This window comes from Sciurus vulgaris (assembly GCF_902686455.1).
Source record: "Sciurus vulgaris genome assembly, chromosome: 4".
Lineage (NCBI taxonomy): Eukaryota > Metazoa > Chordata > Mammalia > Rodentia > Sciuridae > Sciurus > Sciurus vulgaris.
The window spans coordinates 153,400,129-153,416,561 of NC_136464.1; the positions used below are offsets into that span (position 1 = coordinate 153,400,129).

General features: G+C 35.6%; 1 long non-coding RNA gene and 1 pseudogene across 2 annotated transcripts; one reads left to right on the forward strand and one right to left on the reverse strand.

Annotated features, from left to right (window-relative positions):
• Positions 1-1,180: 1,180 nt before the first annotated feature.
• On the reverse strand, positions 1,181-14,837 carry LOC306659705. Its single transcript, XR_013763393.1, has 4 exons — positions 14,695-14,837; positions 14,435-14,514; positions 1,401-1,464; positions 1,181-1,296 (listed from the first exon to the last, which is right to left on the reverse strand). It is a non-coding gene; the product is annotated as an uncharacterized lncRNA (long non-coding RNA).
• Positions 8,063-10,295, forward strand: LOC306658839 (la-related protein 4-like; annotated as a pseudogene). The gene has a single exon. The product of its transcript is annotated as a la-related protein 4-like (transcript).
• Positions 14,838-16,433: the final 1,596 nt, after the last annotated feature.

The window sequence follows — 16,433 nt, forward strand, 5'->3', positions numbered from 1 at the left end:
TGTTTTTGTTTTTTATTTTGTTTTGCAGTACCAGGGATTGAATTTGGGGGCAATTCTACCACTTAGCTATATGCCCAGCACTTTTTTTTTATAGTTTTGGCTAGATCTATTTTAAATATATATCTCATTTTTCAATGTTTGGGAGTTTCCCCTTCATAAAGACTTTAGAACACATGCCTTAAAGTCAACAGTCTCACTGAATATTTTGTGAACAATTCTCATATGAAGAGCATCAAAAATAACAACGTAATTTGTTATTTATTTTATGGGTAGTCTTTACTTAGTGCTGTGTGGTATTTTTTAATTAAATTCTTTCATTTGTTTTAATTAGTTATACATGACAGTAGAATGTACTTTGATACCTCATATACGATGGAGTGTAATTTCTCATTCTTCTGGTTATACATGATGTAGAATCCCACCGATCATATAGTTACATAAGTACATGGGGTAATAATGTCTGATTCATTCTACTATCCTTCCCTCCCCTCCCTTCGCTCACCTCTCCCTAAAGTAACTTTATTTTTCCCTAGCCCCTCCCCCCATTGTGAATTAGCATCCGCATATCAGAGAAAACACAGCTTTTGGCTTTTGGGGATAGGCTTATTTTGCTTAGCATGATATTCTCCACCTCTATCCATTTACTGGCAAATGCCATAATTTCATTTTTTAAGGCTGAAAATATTCTACCATATAAATGTACATATATATACGTACATATATATGTGGTATATATTACTCAGTGGTGTGTATATATATATATATATATATATATATATGCCACTTTTTTTTCATCCATTCATCTGTTGAAATACATCTAAGTTGGTTCCATAGTTCAGCTATTGTGAATTGCCCTGCTACGCCCAGCACTTTTTATTTTTTTTTTATTTTGAGACAGTGTCTCACTAAGTTTCTTAAGATCTCACTAAGTTGCTCACTGAGCTGGTTTTGAATTTGTGACCCTCCTGCCTCAGCCCCCTGAGTCACCAGGATTATAGGCACGCACCATCACTCCAGGCTTAGTTTTGTTTTTAATTGACACATAATAATTGTTGAAACTATTTTAAAGAGTTAATAGATCATAAAATATTTATCTTCAGCTTTAATTTTATATACAACATTCCCCAATATCTTTTGGTATGCTGTATAGATACACACAGAGGCACACAATACAGTACATACAAACACAGCCCAGCAGGAAGAGCTTAATTATGGTGTCCTTAGCCCCTGAATACAGTGATGATCCAGAAATGTACATGTCACTCAAGCAGGTCAAAGGCCTTCCCTAGAAATGAACTAAAATTAAACAAACTAAAAATCAACTGAAGACTTTTAAAAATGAATTAAATGCTACTGATTATGATCATTTAGAGCAAACAGAGATTAGGATAAGTACTTACCATCTGTCTCACTTGCGTGACAGTCAATTCTTCCAGCATTTCTCAGGAAATTGGACTGCTAAATCTGTAATGAATAAATGATTGCAAAATGATTTTATTTTGGTAAATGGTACTTATTTATACCAACTGTTGTTGCAACTTGAGACAGAAATACATTCTAGTATAACTCTTAATCCTTTCAAAAATACTTCAGCCAAATGCTCTGTTTTCCTTCTAACAACAGGAAAATTATTTCTGTGACACAGTTACAGGTAGATCCTACTTACTTAGGCTGAATTAGCCTACTTACTCAGGCTGAATTTTCATTCTTTCCTGAAATCAGGAAATGGACCTTTTTATAACTATGATTGTTAGTAAACATTTGTCTTGGTCTGGATAGTACATAAGTCTGGTCTGTGAGACAAATGATATATCTATAGCATCAGAGTTTACAAGTCCCTGTGAGAGACAAGGAAAGTTCTCATTTTCTATCTTAAAGCAGGGTTTAGGTCTCCTCTGAAGTCTTCATTTCTCCTATTTCCTGCCCATTCTTCACCCAGACTCAACAATGAAGACTTCTATTTTACCCTGTCTCTCTCTTCCTTTATGTCCAGTGACTTGATTCTGTTGAGATGATGGATCACATTCCTGCACTTTGCTTCCACTCCACAATTTGAAGTGGCTATCACCTAAAGCAGTCACCACCTGACACTCCTGCCTCTACCTTGTGTCCATGCATAGCAGACCACCAATACACATTCACCTCTGCTCTGGGGCTCTGGGCATTTCCTATTTTTTGAAGAAATTTTTCAAATTTCAAATTCATTAATGTTATTATTTGTGTCTATCATTTCCTTTAACCTATTCTCACACAACCTTCTGTTCCTGCCAAAGTGATCACCCAGGGGTATGTTCCTGTTCCGTACTTTGGTCCCAGGACTATCACTGATATAGATAAATATTTTACTATTTATACTATGAAATTTCAATTTAGGACTCTGCTTGCCTATGTATTTTAAATAAATAATTTAATCAGGTGACTTTTCTCTTAATCTATATGACAAAATTTCAGAGCTGAAATTTAGGCGCATCTCCCCTAGGACATCATTTGTCCCATGGCCCTAGGTAAATTTGACCATTTATTCATCAATTAACAACTTGCATCAGGTTTGCAAAAACAACAAATAATGTCAAAACAAGCAGTTTTGTTCTACTTTATATCAGATTAATGATATTAATAAGGACTCTTTTGAATATATATATTCACATTCACATACATATATATAGATATATTTATTTATTTTTTATATATTTACACTCACACACATTGATCTTAAACAGGAACTTTGTTCTCTAATCAAGGTTCTTCAACACAAAGAAAGTAAAATGAACCTCAGAGGGCTTTTCTGATTAACAGAGGCAAATTGTATTATTTGCATCTGTAGCGATACCAAAGTAGCTTAGGCAGGTTGAGAATTTGAACAAGTTAATTTTCTGCTTCCAAAGTTAATTACTCCACTCTTCCTCTTTCCTTTATCTCTTTAAAGTGAACCTGTTGACTAAGTTTAATACCTTAAAAGGATAATTATTCATTTAAGACTTTAGATCATTTCTTTGTGTTTTTAACTTTCTGGAAAAGGCAGTAATACAATGGCCAAAGAAATGAGGCAGATTTCTTATTAAGTTCTGGATTCTTAGAAACCTCAGTATTAGAAAATCATAAATAAAAGCTTGGGTCTGGCCATCATTATAAATATAAAATTATGTAAATTAGGATTATGATATATGTATATGCCTAATATGGTATATGGGTCACCTTTCATTTGCAAGCCATTGACTTGAATTCTAAACAAATTCTATGTAATGACATTTGATTTCCACAAACTTAAAAAGTCTACAGTGAAAAAAAAATAAAAAAATAAAATAAAATAAAAAGTCTACAGTGGTAATGCATTAATTTAGCATTATTATCAAAATTAGCATTATTTACTGAATTAACACGTGCCAATCACTAAATACTTTATATAGAATATGTCTCACAAAAATGCCTAAGAGGTTTTTAAAACATGCATCATCTTCAGATGGGCAAACTTGGGCTCAGTGAGATTAAACAACTTGCCGGTGGTGACACCCCTGAAAGAGAGAGCTGAAACTCACTCTCAAGAGTCCCGATGCCAAAGCCCTTGTGCCATAGATGTGCTGCCTCTGTCATATTATTTCTCAGATTCCACTAATTACAAGACAAAACTAAAATAAGATGGAGCTCTTGATTCAAATAGGATGAGAACAGGATTCTATGGTTTCTATTGGGAGTTTTGTGTAAAGGTAAAATTTTGGAGAATGCTAGATTTACCACCTAGAAATCATCTAACTCGGTGAACATCACTATTGTAAGGTCTGGAGAACAAACATTTCAGCAGAAACACAAATATTCTAAGTAAGATTTCGTTTGACCAAAAGCAGGTTTCACAGTCATTTCTACTGGGTTCACCTTTCAAATCCATTGTGTACCTTCTAGTAGTATGTGTTATATATGTACAAGTTCTTGGTCGAACTTTTGTAAAAACATATTTGCGAAAAATATTCTGAAAAGAAGGCAACACATGCATTTTTAAAAATATTTCATACAAAAACAATTCTACTTAAAATGAGAACTTCTCTTCAGTAGATTCTGTCATTTAAAATCTTATATATGCACCAGTTTTGGAGATTGTTCTGGCTTCTGCTTTCATTTCTTTTCATAAAATTATCATTATATTTGATATTGTGATAACCTAAACACTATTTGCAGTCCTAGAACTCAAACCTATACCAAATTCTCATATTCCAACTTCAGCTGCAGTTCCGAACCCACTGAATTCCCAAGAACAGTAAAACACATTATCAAATACGCAATGGGAAATTAAAATTTTCAAATGAAAAGTTATAAACTTAAAGGATGTTTTTTAACATTCACAAACACTGCATGGCATACAAAATTCTGTATATAAAATAAATGCTTCCATTTAAGAATAGTGACCTAGTATTTATCAGAAATTCATACTTGCCAAAACCACAAGCATATCTCATAAACTCAGACAATGATGATGTTCACAGATGGGTAAGGAATATAATTTGTTTCCTTGATTCTATTTTTTCTATGAAAAACAGAATACAGGTGGCTTAACTTGTTAGTGAATTACAATCTAAACCATATCCTAAGTATATAGCTCATAAAGAAAAAGAGATTACCGTATAGTAAATGTGAGTATTGATGCAGGAAATATGAAGGATAATTTAAACTTCTTACTTATTTAAATTTAACTTACAGTGCTGTCAAATTGCTGCTATTTCCCTGATCATAATCATTACACACCAAACAGGACTGACTTGCATAATTCAGTTGCCTGCTTTATCATATTTGGAGAACATTCAAAAGGAAAAGCCAGCCCATTAGTCTTCACCTTCCTGGCTTTTGGTATTCTAACATTGCAAATGACTTTAGAAAAAACAAATTGACCTCTCATTCTGTCCACTTTTAAAATGGCAATATTCATAAAGGCACAAAAAATTCCCCATACTACCTCCTTGAGAAGAAAAAGATTGCCCTTTGTCTTTTGTTTTTAATTTTTTTTATTTGTTCTAGTTAGTTATACATGACAGTAGAACGCATTTATGGATGTTGAGAAATCACACATAAATGGAGTATAGTTTCTCATTTTTCTGATATTACATATTGTAGGATCACAATCACACATAAATGGAGTATAGTTTCTCATTTTTCTGATATTACATATTGTAGGATCACATCGGTCTCCCTTGGTGCTAGTAAGTGAAACCCAAGCTTCGTCAGGAGCAATATGCTCCTGAGAAAAGAGTGCGGGATGGAATCCAATGGTAGGAGAAGAAAAATGGGGTGTTGTAGTCAGTAATTTTCACAAAATTTCTTCAAAGTGCGTTGTTATTTCCATTTTACAGAAGAGTACATGCGGTTGGAAAAAATCTCAAACCAAATTTGCCTTCCCAAAATGCAGGCTTTTCCAGGATAAACTGTGAAATGGTGACCTAAATACTAAATAATGTCTTTCCCTATATGACAACAAGCTTTTATACATGAGTCTGAAGTCACATAAGCACCATTCATACTAATCAACTGAGTATTTGGCTGCTCATAATATTGTAGAGAGCTCTAGGGGATAGAGAATGAAAAGAATGCAGCATTTTGATTCAGAAAGAAGTATCAGACTGTTGATGTGTAACTTCATTGCATTAAGTCTCTTTGAGCATCAGTTTGCCTCAGAGTAATCTCATAAAAGTATTTTTACATAACTAAATTTTACCATTTGAAAAGTTTTCCAAGTCCACTAATTTATAATTCTAAAGACTTTATCACACCAAAGAACAAATATTGGCAATACAAATTAAAATTAAAATGATTAAAATTAAAATTAAAATGATTGATTTTCTCATTATTGTATTTTAAATGCATGGAATGATGAGTGTTTAGTCAGCTTTTTGTTGCTATAACCAAAAAACATGACAAGAACAATGTAGAGGAGGAAAGTTTATTTTGACTCACAGTTTCAGGGTCTCAGTCCATAGAATACTGCCTCCATAGCTCTGGGCCCAAAGTAAGGCAGAACATCATGGTGAACAGGCATGGCAGAGGAAAGTAGCTCAGGATATGGCAACAGAAGAAGAGAGAGAGCAGAGCTCAACAGGGACAAAATACAATCCCCAAAGGTACATCCCCAGGAACCTATCTCCTCCAGTAATAATCTGCCTGCATACAGTTACCACCCAGTTATTCCATTGGTGAATTAATCACCTGATTAGGTTACACCCCTCATAATCTAATCATTTCACCTCTGAAAATTCCTGCAATGTCTCACACATGAGTTTCTGGGAGGCACTGCATATCCAAACCACAACATTCTGCCGCTGACTCTCAAAAGCTTATGCCCATCTCACAATGCAAAACACATTTAGTCAACTTACAACCGTCACCATAGTCTTAACAGTTTTAGCATTGTCCAAAAGTACAAGTCCAAAGTCTCCTCTGAGATTCAAGACAAACTCTTAGGGTAAGCCCCTGTAAAAATCAAAACCAAGTTACATATATCTAACACATAATGGCACAGAGTACACATTTCCATTACACAATGGAGAAATAGGGACATAGAAGGAATGGTATCAAAACAAGACCAAAATCTACCTGGACAAATAAGTTCTATAGCTCCAAGCCCAGCATCTGGAGCACATGGCATCATGATGTTCTCTCCAAAGATCTTGGGTAGCTCCATCATTATGGCCTTATTGATTGCAGCCCACATGACATCTCTCGGCTTGTTTCTGCTCAATTCTTACAGCTTTCCTTGCAGACATTCCACATTACTGATATCTCTTAACCTTAGCAGTCCCCACTACAGTTTCAGTTTCCTTCTCACATCCTCATGCATCACCCTAGGAGCAGCCTGAAGGAACTCTGACCCTACTACACTTTTCCTGGCTTCCTAGACCTTCCTTTGAAATATTGGTGGAAGCCTCCAGGACTCCCTATCTCCAGTACCCTGCATTCCTGAAAAAACAGCACCACATGATTGATGCCACGTCTTCCATCATTTGGAGCAGCTGCTAAGCCTCCTGGAACCACAGATGCAACAACTTCTGAGAACTTAGGTGGCTACTCTGAGTACCTAGGTGGCTATACACAGTGAAACAACTTCCTAGGCCTCCATGTATACAAAGGGTTCTGCCAGGATTTCTTCTCAAACAATTTTTACTTTTATATTCTTGAACTTGAGATGGGTATGGTCTTGCCAATTCCTGAACTTGATCTTACTCAAAAGGCTAAGAAGAGATGGTCTTGCACATTCTTGACAAGGTTTCAACCCATCTTTCTTGTTGTTTGTTGGTAAAGTATTTAGCATTTCTTTAGTGACTTTAATCCTTTTAACATCCACACCTTCCTTAATGTTTTAATCAACCTTTTTACTGCTGTGAGTAAAAGACCTGACAAGAACAATTTATTTAGTGTTCCATGGTTTCAGAGTTCTCAGTCCATAGACAGCCAGCTCTATTCCTTGGAGCTTGGAGTGAGCAATATATAAGGCATATAAAGTATATACCCCCAAAACATGCCCCGCAATGATCCACCTCTTTTGGCCACACCTCACCTGTCTTCAGTTACCACTCAAAAATCCCAATCAGGGGATTAATTGAGTTAAGGGTCTCATAACCCAATCATTTCACCTCTAAGATTTCTTGCATTGTTGCACACATGAGCTTTTGGGGGATACCTAATATTTAAACCATAGCACTTAGCCCCAGTTTTACTCACACTTTTCTGATCAAACTGCTAGCTTTTCAAATCTTTCTGCTTCATTTTCTGCTCCTTGTTATCACAATAATCTTGACTAAAAGCTGTCAGTAATACCTATACAACTGCCTGAATATGTGCTGCCTTGAAATTTCCTCCATCAAGAACAGAGAACACCATTTAGTTTCATGTCTCTTCTTATATGAGCACTAATTTCGTTCATGAGTGCTTCATCCTTATGATCTAATTAACTTTCAAAGGCCCAATCTCTAAATAACATCATATTAAGAATTAAGCATCGCCTAGCGATTGGGGCTCGAGCCTGTGTGCCAGTTGGAGTCGCGGCGGCGGGAACGATTGGGCAGAGCGGAGGAAGACGTGTTGCTCTTCGTGGAGCATTTATGGGGTTAAGTGGCATGGGATTTCTGTTTCTGATAGTAAATCGCAGGTAACATCTAAAGGAACTGGTTTAAATCCTAATGCCAAAGTATGGCAAGAAATTCCTCCTGGAACTCCTGATGCCACTCCTGTAACTCATGGAACTGAAAGCTCTTGGCATGAAACAGCAGCCACATCAGGGTCTCATCCTGAAGGAAATGCTGAGCTTTCAGAAGATATGTGTAAGGAATATGAAGTAATGTATTCTCCATCTTGTGAAACCACAAGAAACACTATAGGCATTGAAGAATCAACTGATGGAATGATATTAGGGCCTGAAGAGCTGAGTTACCAAATATATGATGTTTCTGGAGAAAGCAGTACAGCAATTTCTACAGAAGACCTAAAAGAATGTCTAAAGAAACAATTAGAATTCTGTTTTTCACGAGAAAACTTGTCAAAGGATCTTTATTTGATATCTCAGATGGATAGTGATCAGTTCGTCCCAATTTGGACAGTTGCCAACATGGAAGAAATAAAAAAGCTGACCACAGATCCTGATCTAATTCTTGAAGTGTTGAGATCTTCTCCTATGGTACAAGTTGATGAGAAAGGTGAGAAGGTGAGACCAAGTCATAAGCGTTGTATTGTGATTCTCAGAGATTCCTGAAACAGCACCAGTAGAGGAAGTGAAAGCTTTGTTTAAAAGTGAAAACTGCCCCAAAGTGATAAGCTGTGAGTTTGCACACAATAGCAACTGGTATATCACTTTTCAGTCAGACACAGATGCACAACAGACTTTTAAATACTTAAGAGAAGAAGTTAAAACATTTCAGGACAAGCCAGTTATGGCAAGGATAAAAGCCATCAACACTTTTTTTGCTAAGAATGGTTATCGATTAATGGATTCTAGTATGTATAGTCAGTCCATTCAAACTCAAGCACAGTATGCCTCACCAGTCTTTATGCAGCCTGTATATAATCCTCACCAACAGTCCTCAGTCTATAGTATTGTGCCTCAGTCTTGGTCTCCAAGTCCTGCACCCTACTTTGAAATGCCACTGGCTCCCTTTCCCAATGGTAGTTTTGTGAATGGCTTTAATTCACCAGGATCTTATAAAACAAATGCTGCTGCTATGAATATTGGTCGACCATTCCAAAAAAATCGTATGAAGCCTCATTTTAGGTCATCCAGTGGTTCAGAACATTCAACAGAGGGTTCTGTGTCACTGGGGGATGGACCATTGAACAGATCTAGTTCAAGGAACTTTCCACCCGAACGGCATAACCCTACGGTAACAGGGCATCAGGAGCAAACTCAACTTCCCAAGGAGACTCCTGTTTTACAAGTGGAACAGAATGGGGACTATGGTAGGGGCAGGAGAACTGTTTTCAGAGGTCGAAGACGGCGAGATGATGACAGAGTCCCAAAACCCCATCCTTCAACAGCTGAAACAAAGGCTCCAACACCAAAGTTTGACTTACTAGCTTCAAACTTTCCTCCACTACCTGGCAGTTCATCAAGAATGCCAGGTGAACTGATTTTGGAGAACAGAATGTCTGATGTTGTTAAAGGTGTCTACAAAGAAAAGGATAATGAAGACTTGAGAGTTAGTTGCCCAGTGCCTGCAGAGGATGAGCAAACAGACTGCACTTCTGCCCAGCAACTCAATATGAGTACCAGTCCTCCATGTACAGCTGAGCTTCCTGCATTAAGCACAACTCAGCAAGAAAAGGATCTGATAGAGGAATCCACTGTTCAGAAGGACATTCTCAATCAGATGACTATACCAGTTTCTTCCCCAAGCACTGCAAAGACATCACGGGCAAATACTGCTTCACCAAGTAATAGTAACATAAATGCATCTGGAGCTGTGACCCTACAGGAACCTCGAAAGTTAAGTTATGCTGAAGTGTGCCAGAAGCCCCCTAAAGAGCCAGTTCCACTTCTTGTGCAGCCACTACGGGAACTTCGCTCCAATGTTGTGTCTCCCACCAAAAATGAAGAGACTGGAGTTCCTGAGAAGTCCACTGAAAAATCACATGAGAAGCCAGAAGCAAGGGCTAGTAAGGATTATTCTGGCTTCCGAGGCAATGCCATTCCCAGGGGAGCAGCTGGAAAAATCAGGGAACAGAGACGCCAGTTTAGCCATAGGGCTATACCTCAGGGAGTGACTCGACGTAATGGCAAAGAGCAATATGTGCCACCCAGATCACCAAAGTAAAATCAAAAAAACAAAACTATTCAAAAACTTTCTCTCTTCCCATTAAACTTGAGCCGTGGCTATATTGAACTGTTTTGGAGGGGAGTGGGTAGCCAGGAAGGAAACAAGGTATGTCCTTAAATCATTATGGATTTTGAAGTTGTGAGGAGTAGAATCCCAAAAATTCATCTCTAAAGTGATTTTAAAATGCTGGAGGATTCCAATCAGTATAAATACATATATATATATATATATATATATATATACCTATATAAAATATAATTTTTCTATTTTTGTTTTCGATTTTAATTTACAAAGATTTTTCTGCCTGGAATCAATTTTGAGGGTTCAGATTTAGCTTGAGAAATTTTAAAAAACAAAACAAAAACAAACAAAAAAAAAAAACAGTATACATCCTTCAGTATAGGAGATGAGGGAGTAAGAGAAAATATTTTTTGAAGAAGCATTTCTGTAAAAATTAGAAATTACTTTTTTTAATCTATTTAAAGTTTGGCTTGGAGAATGTCATCTCTGATTATATGGTCTTGTGTTGCAAGCAGATCAGTGACTAGGGTGTCTGTGGGTGTGAGTGTGTGCAAGAATGATTTAAGCCAAATCTGTTTTCATGTTAGTAAATGATTTGAAAACTGAATGTAATACTTGAGTAGGTTTTTATTCTAGTTTGAAATTTAGTCTGTCTTTTCGACTTTATTAATATTTCATTCAACAGGCTGTTAAACTTTGATTGTACTTGGAGATGTGACTACCAATCACTTTGATACTCAAGGGAAGAATGGGGGCTATTCAAAAAACTTCATCTTGGACCTGAAGTGATAGGTCAAGTGGATTTCAGAGGTTTAAACTACTCTGTGATCCCTCATCCACAAAACTTTTTTGCTTCTTCATTTGTTACTCTTTGTTTTTTGACTACCTACCCCCAAAAGCAAAATAACCAACCACCTACTGAATTGTATATTTCTGTCTGCTTTAATTAGTCCAGTCAAATCATATAACAGTTATAAATTTGGAAATTTAATGTTGAATTACTTTAGTCTTCTGTTCACATACTCAGAATTTTAGGTCCCAGGAAGGTGGAGCAGACTGACCTTCCAGTAATATATTTGTTTATTGTTAAAAATGGAACTTTGTAACTGACTTTTTTTAAGTGTTAAATAGTATAGAAGTAAAGAGAAATTTTTTATAAAGGCTTAATTTGGGGGGAACTTTCTGTTTACAGTATATTTATCACCTTGCTTCCTTCCTCTTCTCAAAAAAAAATCTATATATATATATGTACACTATATATATATATAGATATAGATATAGATATAGATATACACACACAGTTTGGAATTCACTGAAACAGCAAGAGATTTTTATGATAAGGTGATAAAAATGGTTGAATAAAATTAATGCAGAATTTCTCAGTGAATAAAGTTGTAGCTGTCATATTAAATAGGCAAGTTTACATGCTGGTATTTAGAAAATGGCTAAAATATTAAAAACCATGTTGCATTAATCTGTTTTAAGTCATACCATGTTCAGAGTTCTATGTAGGGTGGGGTTTTATTTTTCTTCTTAGGGATAGTTTGTAACAGGAAGAACTGTCCCTTATGTTAGTGAGTTACATATGTACAAATTGAAACTGTAAATTGTGAACACTGGAAAGCACCATTGTGACATAGAATAAACATCTTAGTAATATATTAAAAAAAAAAAAAAAGAAAAAGAATTAGGTATCAACAAATGATTTTTTCCAGGGCACAAATACTCAATCCTTAGCTGGTTAAACAAAAACTTATAGTACCATCTGTGAATGGGCAATTAGCAAATGAAGTATTTTTGCATATATAAAATATATGCAAAACATATATTATATATCCATGTTAACTAATCTATATATCTTTATGTTGTTTTATCATATACAGTATATAGTGTAGGTCCCAACTCTCTTTAACTAAGAGTATAAAAACATGACCACAAAAGCAATGAGACTAGGGTCTCAAAACACCAATTTCAATTTAGAAAAAGAATTTCTAGAAAAATAGCTGACTCTATAATTGGGTCAAGAAATGCATAATTTGAATCTGAACTATCCATCTGTCACATTTAATAATCCTAAAGTTATTAAGACTACCAAGCTATTCAAAGGGACGTGAAAATCAACATAAAGAATATTGAATTGGTTGAAGATCAAACTATCTGAACTTCAGAAAGAGAAATGTCTTTGATTAAAATTCATAAAATATGTTCAAAATAATTTCCTCCACTGGATTAGTCTATCACCTTGAAATTCAATCTCACAAATAAGTCTTAGGACATGGGCAAAATATTGACAACTTCCTTGTCAGAACATAACATAAACAGCCTCAAGTCCAAATTCCAATAAAGTCCTCCTTCTCCTCTGAAACTTCATAAACTCAGTCTTTAATGTCCACAGTCCTATTGTCATTCTCATCTTCTGCACTCCCACCAGAATCACCTGTTAAACTCCACTTATAACACTCCAAAGCTTTTTTAGCTTGTATCTCTAAACATTCCAAAATTCCTCCCCAAATTTCAAAGGCTCCAAAAGCTTCTGAACCACATCATTAGGTTAGTCAAAATTATGCCCCACTTCATGGCACCAGTTTTTGGGTTTAGTCAGCTTTTCATTGCTATGACCAGAAGACATGACAAGAATAATGTAAAGTAAGAAAACTTTATTTTAGCTCCTGGTTTCAGATGTTTCAGTCCATAGACCACTGACTCCATTGCTTTCAGCCCGAGTGAAACAGAATATCACATTTGAAAAGTATAGCAGAGGAAGGTATCTTAGGACATGGAAACAGGAAGCAGAGAGAAGGACAAAAATAAACCCCAAAGGCAAGCACCCAGTGACATAATGATTCTAGCCCCAGTGACTCTACCCTACCTGCATATAGTTACCACTCAGTTAATCCATCAGTGGATTAATCCATTGATTCGATTATATCTCATACAAACTAATCATTTTACATCTGAAAATCCTAGCATTGTTCACACATGCACTTTTGAGGGACACCTTATATCTATCTAAACTTGAACAGTGAGTTTCATTGTGGCATATTTGTTCATGCAAATAGCATACTTTGATCATATCCAGCCCCCTGTCCTCCGTCTCCTTCCTTTTCTGTAATAGTCTCTCCACTACTTTCAGGTTTTTTTTCCCCTATATTTCTCACATGAGGGAAAAAGTGATACTTGTCTCTCTGCTTGGCTTATTTCATTTAACATTATGATGAGTGGTTTACCTTTTAAAAGATTTTTCTTGCAGTAAACAATCTAAACAGAAGAGTTGGGAGACTTGTTCAAGATTGTACATCTATTTAAGTGCCTAATAGATATCAACAGTTGTTATATTTTCCACTGTAATATTAGAGAATATGGATATTATAGCCAAGACTAAAATCCAAACACCCCTGGAGAAAAACCATGGCATATATACCATGTACCCCAATATAACTTGTGATATTCTTTTGTGCTTATATTTTTATGTGTTTGACTTTTTGAAATTTGCATTATTTTGCAAATTGTAATAAAATTGCACTAAGAAAATAACAAAAATGGTTGAAAATTAGATAGCTTCACTCAAGAAGATGATCTTATATTGACATAACATCCAGCCTAAAACTATAATAACCTAGAATTTATTTTAGCTAAGGCTTTCTTGGATTTAAAAAGTAATTTGAAGTTTCTGCTACAGCATTGCTTAAAAGATAACAAACTTTCCATAAAGTAAAAAAAAGGGGACAATAATGTTGCATAAGAGTAGTTAATTCCCACTGACCTGTTAAATCATTTTTGCCAATCCGTAAAGCTAGTAACACATTCAAGCAAGAAATTCAAAACAGGGGTAAGTTGGTACTGGACCTGTATTCAGTGACAAATGAGACACAGGGAATGGAGTAGAAAGGATTAAAGTTCCATGTGTAATACCTACAACATTCCATGTTTTGGAGTGAACTTGTCAGTTAAATAGTAGTGATTGACAATTTACTATTGAACTTTCCAATTAATTAAATAGGCCTTACTTAGAAACACATTGCATTGACTTTTAATTGAAACTATGTATCTTCAGTTCATGCAAAAATGACTTCTAGATCATCTATATCTGGTGTGTTCTTAAATTTCAGTCATGTTCACCCTCAACTCACCAATGGCAGACCACTCATGCTGCAAGGGCAGACCACAACACAGGTCTTCTTGGGCCAGGAGAACGAAGCCCATCATCTCTCTGAAAGTAACATAACAATCTACATTAAAAAGGTGCTAGTCAGTTTTTAAATGTCTTTGGACATTTTCCCTCCTTTCCAGCTCTCCTTTGTTAGACTGGTATATTTTAATCATTATTTAGTTTCTCTCATTTCCCAGATACATTTATCTAGATGTTCGGATATTTTTCTCCATCACTTACTCTTGTTGCCCAACCGAATTTTCAGTTTGTCCAGCTTCCATCAGTTCACTGGGTCCTCACATGTGGCATTTGAAGGAAGAATTTTCAGAACTAGAAATAGATTATTTTTTTCTTCCCAGTAAGGAAATTTTTCTCTTGATGATGAGAAAATCACTTCTGTTTAATGAATAATTTTTCCAAGGAATTTAAAATGAATAACATTTAAAACCACATTAGTCTGAAATGTCTCATCCTGTCATCTTCCATCTGGATGACTCATGACAGAAGAAAAAACATTTCCTTCACCAACATGTGCAGACAATTCCTTGAGAATGAGCATGACCTAGATTTCAGGTGGTAAGGTAATTAATTAATTTATTGGAAAAGAAAAACAAATACAGAATTAAATTACTCAACACCTTCACTTTCCTGTCTCTGTTACATAGCCAGGTCCAAATAAAACTTTTCAAAACATTTGAAAATTTTAGATAATAATAAACCCACCAGAAAGTAAATATAGGTCACAATTATTCTCTTTCAAAAGGCATGATAATGACACAACCACCAAAGGTAGCATGCCAAATTTATTTAATGGTAGCATTCAAAAACTCAAAAAATCAGACACTAATTTGATCCCACATCTATACAGTAACAACCAGAAATAATGGCAAAATCAGTAGTTTAAAAACAAAGCTCTAGCAGGAAAGTATACATGGTTTCAAAAAAGCAACTATATTATATATGGTGTATTTTAATTATATTTAATTCAAAATAAATATTATTCTTGGAGCCACATGAAATATTAGAATGATTTTGTTACATTATATTGAAAGCATTTAATTCCTTTGAAAGCAAGAAAACATTTCTTACTTATATGGGTACCACCAGTTTTAGATAGTACCTGCCACCTATAACCATGTCATCAACTGCCCTGTATCACAGAAGTTCAAGTGTAATTTTGCAGGTCTCACTCCTCAGAAACAGAAACCTAAACAGAAAACTGGGTAGATTATGGAAATTTGCACTTTTAACAAGTGAAGACAGTAAAGTTTGATAACTACTAATAGAAACCTTAGTAGTTAGATCTAGAAGGTGCACATTCAAACTAACCATTGGAAAAAAGTTGTTTGGACACTAAGCTTAGTATCCCTCCTCAAAGAGATGGATGATACTAAGTCTCCATGCTTTTCATTCTTATTTTCATTGGTTAATATCAAAAATTCAACTCACATCAGCCCCACCTCCCTAACCAAGTCATTGGGATCTCAAGAATTGCCTTTGTATAATTAGAAAATTCCTTTTGCATCCTCAATCCATTTTCCTAGCCACCCCCTGCCATCTTAGGCTTGATTTGTCTAAAGATCCCTATTTTGCTACAAACTTTTCAAGTGATGCAGAGGAAATAATTGGCATTACAGTCTGAATGTTTGTGTCCCTGCCCCAGAATAATTCATGTTGAAACCCTTATCTCCAGTGTAGTATTATTTGGAGATGAGGACTTCGGAAGGTCATGAGGGAAAGGTTCTCATGAATGGGATGAGTACCATTATAAGAACAGACACTTGATGATATATTTCCCATGTGAAGATTCAGCAAGAAGGCATCTATTGCAAAACCAGGAAGAGGGCTCAACCCCAAACTAAATTGGCCAATGCCTTACTCTTGAGCTTTTCAGGCTTCAAAACTGTGAGGAATACATTCCTGTTGTTTAAGCCACTCAGTACATAGTATTTTTGTCATAGCAGCTTGTACTGACTAGA